This window comes from Miniopterus schreibersii (assembly GCF_964146895.1).
Source record: "Miniopterus schreibersii genome assembly, chromosome: 2".
In the NCBI taxonomy this organism is placed as follows: domain Eukaryota; kingdom Metazoa; phylum Chordata; class Mammalia; order Chiroptera; family Miniopteridae; genus Miniopterus; species Miniopterus schreibersii.
The window spans coordinates 143,978,245-143,986,964 of NC_138102.1; the positions used below are offsets into that span (position 1 = coordinate 143,978,245).

Here is an 8,720-nt window from a genome sequence, read left to right on the forward strand (position 1 = left end):
GCATCTCTGTGATGATATAATTCTAATGGACCAATGTTTTATGTGTCTTCTATTACAACTCAAGCAGACTGGAGTTATTAGCAAAAGTCTAATTTTGCCACTCAGTGACAACTACTGGTATAGTATTTTGAATTAGAAAACTACTCTGTGACTAAGTACAACCCATTGAGACATAATTACTAGCATGCTCTTAAACCTTGGTGGAAACAGCCCACATGGCTGAAGGACAAGACATATATTTTGATATAAATGTCAGAAATATTTTAAAATAAAGAGCTATACAGAAAAGTTCCTTGATAAAATATAAATGTTATACTCTGGAATATGCTGAAATGAGTGAGTACATCATATTCATGAACAGGTTACCTCTACCTCTAGGATCAATAATAGAACAAACCCTCCTGTTTGTGACTGGTCTGATTTTTATGACTTCATCTCCCTGGAGTGTAACAGGCTGCTTGCTCCACCAATGGGAGTTCCTGTGTTGAACAATGACACTTTATATGGAATCCTGCTGCTACTTGCCCAGCAGACAGTAAATCCCTACTTGAAAAAGGCAATGGTAATTGGGCACAATGGGCTGAACTGAAAGCAGTGTATATAGTACAAAAAGAACTTAATTTTTCTCTACAACAAAGTCCTAATTGATGTAAAATTCTATATAAAAAGGTCTGTATATCAAAGAGTCTTAGGCCTTAGCCAATGGCCCAATGGTCTAGACAATAAACATTCAACAGATGAACACAGTTAAAGAATACTATGTGTAAAGAACATGATTATGGAAGGCTTATGGAACCTCACAAAGAAAACTAAAGTATATCCTATGGGTGCTCACCAAAAGAACTCATTGACTGGCTCACAGGAAAACTGGAATGACAAGATGGGTGTCTTGATCCACTCTCTGCAGGCAGCCACTTGGAGATGAGTAGGCATGGTAGTGTCCAAGCTATGCAATGAGTGTTACAAAAACATACGACATTGTCACCCTCCAAAGTCATTAATGTGGAAGTTACTAATGTAATTTCCTGAATGTTAATGAGAAAAATTACCTGAAACTGACCTTGGGGAGAATCCCTCGGGAGCGAAGACGGATCCAAAGCTAACAGGTGATTGACCAAGGGCCACTGCCGATGTTTCTGAAGGACAGAAAAGGATTTTAACAAAAATAGGCACTTATTTCTGCTTGGTCTTTGTTTAACTGAAGCAGCAGCTGAAACCCCATCAAGTGCCTGAAAATAGGCATTACATATTAATTTGAAGCCATGACCTCAATCTCACTGGATCAATGAAAGCATTTCAATATAACTAATGTACAAAAGTTGGTCAAAAGGACCCTTTGAAAACCTATGGCACAGTTACTTATTTGAACATTTGGAATGGGAAACTTAAACATTTTTATTAAAGACACGATAAGATCACGACAGACGTCCTAGCTTAACTGGGTGAACGAGCGCCTCACCTGAAAATGAGGAGTGGCAAATGTGAAACCCTTTTAAGAGCTTTCTGGACATTGGAAGGGTTTTTCTTTTTGTTTTTTTGTTTGTTATCAGCTCTAGTGGTCCCAGGCCCAGGACTACATCTGCATGCTTAAACTAGGGGGAACATTGCTTCTCAAAATACATTCTCTATTCTTTTGAATTAGACTGCACTACAATAGTAGTGCTACTCCACTGCAATAACCTTATGATGATTTACCTCTCCAAGTCTATCAGATCTCCCTAGGAACAGACAAAGGACTGGCTGTGACAGGTTTCTATTGCCACCTTACAAGGTTTCTTTTTTAATTAATTAAACTTTCATTCAATAGTAAAGTTTACATTCAATATTATTCTGTATTAGTTTCAGATGTACAGTATAGTGATTAATCATGTACTTTACAGAGTGGTTCCCCTAATATTTCAAGTACCCATCTGGCCCCATACACAGTTATTAACAATATTATTGACTATATTCTCTATGCTAAAATTTACATCTCTGTGACTATTCTGTAACTACAAAATTTGTACTTCTTAATCCCTTCACCCAGCTTCCAACCACCCTCCCCTCTGTCAACCGTCAGCCTGTTTTCTGTATCTATGAGTCTGTTTCTATTTGATTTTGTTCTTTAGATTTTACATATAAATGAAATCATATGGTATTTGTCTTTCCCTTATTTCATTTAGCATAATACACTCTAGGTCCATCCATGCTGTTGCAAAAGGTAAGATTTAACTTTTTTATGGCCAATTAGTATTCCATTGTGTATATGCACTGCAGTTTTTTATCCACTCGTCAACTCATGGCACTTGGTTTGCTTCTATATGTTGGCTATTGTAAATAATGCTGCAATAAACACAGGGGTGCATATATTCTTTTGAATTAGTGTTTTGGGTTTCTTCAGATACATTCCCAGAATTAGAATCACTGGGTTATCAGGCAATTCCACTTTTATTTTTTTGAGGAATCTCCACACTATTTTCCATAGTGATTGCACCAATTTACCTTCTCAACAGTGCTCCCTTTTCTTCACATCCTTGCCAACAACGAGGTGTTTTTTTAAAAAATTATTTATAAGATGTAGCATTTTTCATCCTTTTATTGTCGACCTTTCTGTACCTGATATTTAAGGTAAAACTCTTTTAAGTAGCAAGATAATCTCTTTTAGTCAGAGTACGTAGGCCATTTACATTTAATATAATTACTGATGTAGTTGGATTTAGCTTCCCATATCACCATTAGTTCTCTGTTTGTCATACCTGCTATATACTCCTTTTTCTCTTTCTTGTCTTCTTTTGTATTAAACATTTAAAAAAATCACTCCAGTCTTTCCTTTTCATTAGGAGACAGTCTTTTACTCTTGCTTTATTTCTTGCCCTGGATATTACCACATGCATCCTATAAATTAGTACTTTTACCACTTCCTTCGGCTATGTAAGGATTGTAGCATAGTTTTGTTTCCTTTTTTATTTTTTTAACATATCTTTATTGATTTCAGAGAGAGGAAAGGAGGGGGAGAGAGAGAGAGAGAAACATCAATGATGAGAGAGTCATTGAAAGGCTGCCTAGCCCGCAAACACGGGCATGTGCCCTGACCGGGAATCGAACCCCGATCTCCTGGATCCTCAGTCGATGCTCAACCGCTGAGCCACGCCCACATAGTTTTAATGCTTTTTACCTCCTCCATTTTGTGCTTTCATTGTTGTGCATTTTGATTATATGTGTGTGCATATATGTATACATATGTATGTATGTATATAATGCCTCAAGACACTATTATATTTCTATACAGATCAATATTCATTTTGAATTTTCCCACATGTTCAAATTTTCAGGTGCTCTTAATTCATTCCTTTATTTCAATATTTTCATTTAGGAACATTTTTTCTCTATATAAAGAAATCCTTTCAGGATTTCTGTTATGCAAGTACGTTGGTGCCAAATGTCCTAAGCTGTTGTCTGAAAATATTTCTCTTTCATTTTTTTGCACGTGCAGGGCTGAGCCTGCAACAGAGGCACGTGCCCTTGGCCAGAATCGAACCCAGGACCCTTCAGTCCACGGGCCGATGCTCTAACCACTGAGCAAAACTGGCAAGGGCTAATAGCTAGTATTTCATTGCTATACCACTGTGCAAAAGGCTCTGGTCAAAAACATCCCAAACAAAATACTCTATCCAATATTTTAAGGCCCAGTTTGTTAATTAAGCTTGTATGCAGCATGGAAGACCTCTAAAGAAAAGGGATGCAAAATCAGACTGAGCTGGAGACATTGGCAATGCTTAGAGTTGTCAGCCAGACTCCAGGCAGGAAAACCAAATAGTTTTTTTTTTTGGGGGGGGGTTACTCTACCTGAATTAGTGTATGATTACTCAACACAATAGATCTCCAAAGGAAATGCAAAATAAACATGATAAGGAGGTTACTGCATTATTTGGACTACATGTCATAATTATATTTAGCAAATTTAGACAGTCTTAACAAAAACAGCTTCCATGAATGCAGTTATGGAGATAATTAACCATCTGGCTTTTTTTTTCTTTTCTGCTGAACAACAATACAGAACTCATGAACTATAAAATGTATTGTTTTAGGTCATAAAAATGCTAGTTTTTTTCATTTATATTTATAAGCATTCACTGCTTAAGTCAATGTTAGGCTTACTGAGTAAATAAAGACAATCTTATCACAGCAACATGTACTTATTTCATTCTAAAAGAATAAAATGCATGAAGAGAAACAGCTTTATTTTTGTTTGCAACCTATGAAAATGAGTTATTTTTCTGACGTGAAATAACAATAATTCATTTTAGGACCCTATCATCTTCTGAAAAAGCCACACCCCCACTTCTTAAATGTGTCAACGTTATAGCACATCCCATCCCATACTTGGACAGAGCAAAATAATGCAAGCAACTGATTGCTTAGCTCAAACAAAAGGTAATTAACGCGTTGGGATCAAAATATGGAGCAAGGGCACATAGCCAGATGAAAGGGGACTTTTTATTTAACACAAAATTTCTCAAATGGCCCTCTGGCATAGCCAATTTCTACTTTCACACCCATCAATCTATATATGATCTACTAACCTTAATTTTTTCTTCTTAAAGGGCTGGTTTGGATTGATGTCCATGATTGTTGAGAATGATGTCCATAAGAGAGAGATGTTTGTGGTTACATGTAAACCTGTGTGATGGGTTTGCAGAAGTTACAGGTAAAGATAGTAGTTAATATGTCAGCTATGATCCATCTATTTGAAGGTCAAGCCAACTTTACTGTATATACCCTGAAGACTTTCTCAATGGCACTGATCCAGGCAGCTGTTTTTTTTTTTTTTTTTAATATATCTTTATTGATTTCAGCAAGAGGAAAGGAGAGGGAGAGAGAGACAGAAACATCAATGATGAGTCATTGATCAAGCACACAACCCGGGCATGTGCCCTGACCGGGAATCGAACCCTGATCTCCTGGATCCTAGGTCGACGCTCAACCGCTGAGCAACGCCCAGCCGGGCGGCAGCTGTTCTCAGGTACAATCCTAGGTTATACTTTGTGGTTGTGTGACTGATTTGCCTGGCAGAAAACTCCATAGTATAAGCTAAACCAGAATGCACGATGTTCTTCTTGGATGCACCTGGTAATGTGTTGGAACCCTGTCAGTACAAAGGGAATAGTTCCATGGTGCTTTCCAAATTTTCTTTCTAAACTCTTTTGAACATACATGAGCAAGTGGTAGTTAGAATCTCTTTCACATTTGAAGGTCAAAGGGCCCTAGCAGACATGATTTATACTCTTCACCCACTCAAAGTAAGATACTGTCCCTCCTCCAGCATTCAAGTAGAGATCAGGAATAACCAAAATGTTCCTCTCCAGAAAAATCTTAATGGCTTTTGGAGTTGCTGGTCCATTGGCAGCTTTGGCAATGATCTTGGCTTTGACTGGATGCATTGGATTCAGTCAGCTGCTTCTCATTGGCAGCAAGGATCAGTATGTCTGCTTCCAAGATGTTTCCTTTGTAGGGCTTTGTCTTGAGGAAGCCCAGGATCTATGTGTTGCAACTTGAAGTTGTCTAGTTTTTAGGGGGTCAATGCCATCTAAATTCCCTGTGCTCCCATTAGATTCACCAACACCAACACTTTTAGCACCAATACAATGCAGAGTGCAGGCCCACATTGCCAAATTCCTAAATAACAAATGTTTTCTCTCCAAACCCTGGAGCCATTCTTAAAATGTTCAAGTAAGAAGCTTTATTGAGGAAGTTTTCAATCCCCTGGAAAACACCGCAGCTAGCAGTGGAGATATGACTGACGATACCACCTTGACTGAAGGGTTTACCAGTAATGTGGGCATGTGCATTCATGTCAAAGTGCCCTATGGTGCCGACATAGGCGTCAGCAATCCAGGACAGCTCCCGTTCACCTGTGCCCGTGTCTGGGGAAGTCACATCAATGCCAGGCCCAATAAAGCCCTTTTTTGCTATTTTTACGGAGAACCTCCTTGTGGTGTTTTCCAGTTCATTACCAGTATAGTTCTTGGGATTGATATAAACACCGGCTTTAGCATCCCCGACTGGCACATCAGCCACAGCGCATTCATATTTCATCAGAGAAGCCAAACTCTGACTACCTCTACACTCACATCTTTGCTGTTGCGGTAACGGACGCATCCCTTGCAGGGCGTGCAGTGCCGGCTGTGCTGAGTTAGCGAGCCCTCCAAGGCCTCCCGGGAGCCGCAGCCATGCTGGACGGGGAAGGACAGGCTCTGCACATGGTTGCCACACACCAGGTTCTGCTTCTGCTCCTCGCTCTCCCGGGTCTTGACGTCTTCCATCAGCTTGTCCTCCACTGTGGTGGCACCCTGGTGGAAGAAGCCCTCCACCATCTTGAAGTTGGGGTCGTTCTCAGAGTCCGCAGCCGGGGCGCAGGCCTGGGCTGTTGAATGGCGGCCGCACGGGCGAAGGCAGCGGCGCTTCTCCCAGAGGGCTGTGCGCGGCGGCCGTGGGGGCGCTGTGCGCCGGCGCGCGCTCAGACGCCCCGAGCCGGCTGCCCTTTAAGCGTCCGGCGCTCTCGGCTACGCTCCCCTGCTCCTCTCTCCTGCCGCTGGCCCAGTGGCCGCGGGGAATGCAGGGCCGGCGACCCCCAGCGCGCAGCACCCCTCGGCCCAGACCGCCTGGCATGTGGTGGTGGAGGAGCTCTCCCTTCATTTTTGAGGTACTTTTTCTTTCAATTGAAGGTACATTCTGAGTTATAGAATTGTAGTTCGCATTTATTTTCTTTCATCATTTTCAAAATGTCGGAAGGCTTCCACCACTTCTCTTAGAAAACCAGTTTTCAGTCTAACGGTGGTTCCTTCAAAGGCAGGCCTCGCCCCCACTTATTAACCAGGTAAAAAGTACAAATGGAGGCCCTCTTGTCCCTCCACTGGGTTGGTTCTTCATGAACTCAGGGGGCCTTTGCTTGCTTAAAGAATTCAGCCCACGCAGCCAGCGCCATGCGCGCTCCTCAGGCCTGGTATGCACGCTCTTCTGAGACTGGACGTCCTGAAGCTCTTTGGGGCGGGGAATTTGGGGGTCCCAGATATTTGTTGTGTGATTTATAGAGTGCGCTGGCTGCGGGTGGGTGTATCAGCTGGACTCCGCAGGACCCTCACCCTGTGAAGAGTGTCAGACACAGGAAGCTCTACAACACAAATCCAGATCTAGAGCCCAGTTGCCTGTGTCTAAAGGTGGTACTGTTTTGACGTAAAAACGTCCAAACCTGTAGAGAATTTTTATGAGTTTATTTGAACCAAACTGATAACAGTTGCCATGAATCAAAAATCTCAACGGATTGAGAAAATGCTCCGGAGATTGGAAGTTTTGCACCTTATTTTATAACCAAAGGGGAAGACTTAACGGGTTACATGAAATCCATTGGTGGTAGATTAGGGAGGCAGGAGAAAGCAAAGTGGCAAAATCTCTGAGATTGGATATAAAGTAAAAGGGTTAGACACATACCTCTTTTACATTGGCGGGAACAGGATAGTTAACAATTAACATTCACAGCACGTAGAGATGGGATGCAGGCGAACAAGGTAACAGTGAGGGGTTCCCGGCTCTTGTTCTGGGGGGAGATTGTGCCCTGAAGGGGTCTGGAAAAAGGGGGTTACTCTGACATTCCAAAGATATATTATCTTAGATGCAAAAAGAAAATAGGCTCAGTTAAGGTAAAGATTGACCTTTGTCAAGGAAGATAATTGCCTAGGATATGACTACTCACCCTGACTCCCTGACTCGGCTTTTAGTTAGGAAGTTTTAATTTCAGACTATCCTGGTTGCTTTAGGTCTCTGAGTTTGTAAGGCCTGCCATGCAGGCCTCTGCTGAGCTTGTCAGGTTTAGTATGAATATGTGGCCCCTTTTTCGTCCACAAAAGTAATTTGTCTTTTGTGTTATGCTGTTTTAAACTTTTACTCTTTGTCTTTGGTTTTTAGTTGTTTATTTTGAAGTGCCTAGGTGTGGCTTCTTTTGTATTTATCCTGTTGGAGGTTTATAGTAGTTATTGAGGTGCATTCTCTAAATCTCCCAACACACTCTTAATGCTTTGTGATCTGCAGAATTTGTAAAGTCTCTTTCTTTTTTGACAACCAAATCCTCTTAGCTTCTGGCACTAAAAGGAGACTACTTGTTGTTTCTGTTAGCATCACCCCAACAGTAGTTGGGATTCTGCTTTCCAGCTTTTTCTCAACACTCCCAGAACTAGTCTTTTCATGCTCTCTCAGCTAGAAAACTACCCTTCCAGGCTCTATAAGACCCCCTACTCTGAGCTCCTGAGATAGTAGCACAGATAGGTAGCACACCTCTTCAGAGATCTGAGTCTCAGCTCTTGGAGAATCTCCTGCAGACTTCCAGTTGAGGATGATCCAGTCCCTTCTCTTTGTTCCCCTAGCCCTAACCTTTTTGCCTGTAATTACTATCTGTGCATCAGCATAATGTTCTCTTTTTGCCTTTCCAATTTCAACTTCTGTTTAACTATATTTTTATATTAAATTATATTGCTCCATCCATTCTGTCTCTCCGCTCTTTCTGCAACATTAAATACATACATGTTAGATCTTACCATTTCCCACAAGATTTTTTTTTTTTAAAAAAGCATCTTTATTGATTTCAGAGAGAGGAAGAGAGAGAGACAGAAACATCAGTGATGAGAGAGGGTCATTGATTGGCTGCCTCCTGCATGTCCCCTGACTGGGGATCGAGCCCACAACCTAGG

The 8,720-nt window shown here is 41.3% G+C and overlaps 1 pseudogene across 1 annotated transcript; it reads right to left on the reverse strand.

The window, feature by feature from the left end:
• Positions 1-1,455: 1,455 nt before the first annotated feature.
• Positions 1,456-6,964, reverse strand: LOC308552567 (glutamate dehydrogenase 1, mitochondrial pseudogene; annotated as a pseudogene). The gene is made up of 3 exons: positions 6,951-6,964; positions 4,965-6,519; positions 1,456-1,459 (listed from the first exon to the last, which is right to left on the reverse strand). The product of its transcript is annotated as a glutamate dehydrogenase 1, mitochondrial pseudogene (transcript).
• Positions 6,965-8,720: the final 1,756 nt, after the last annotated feature.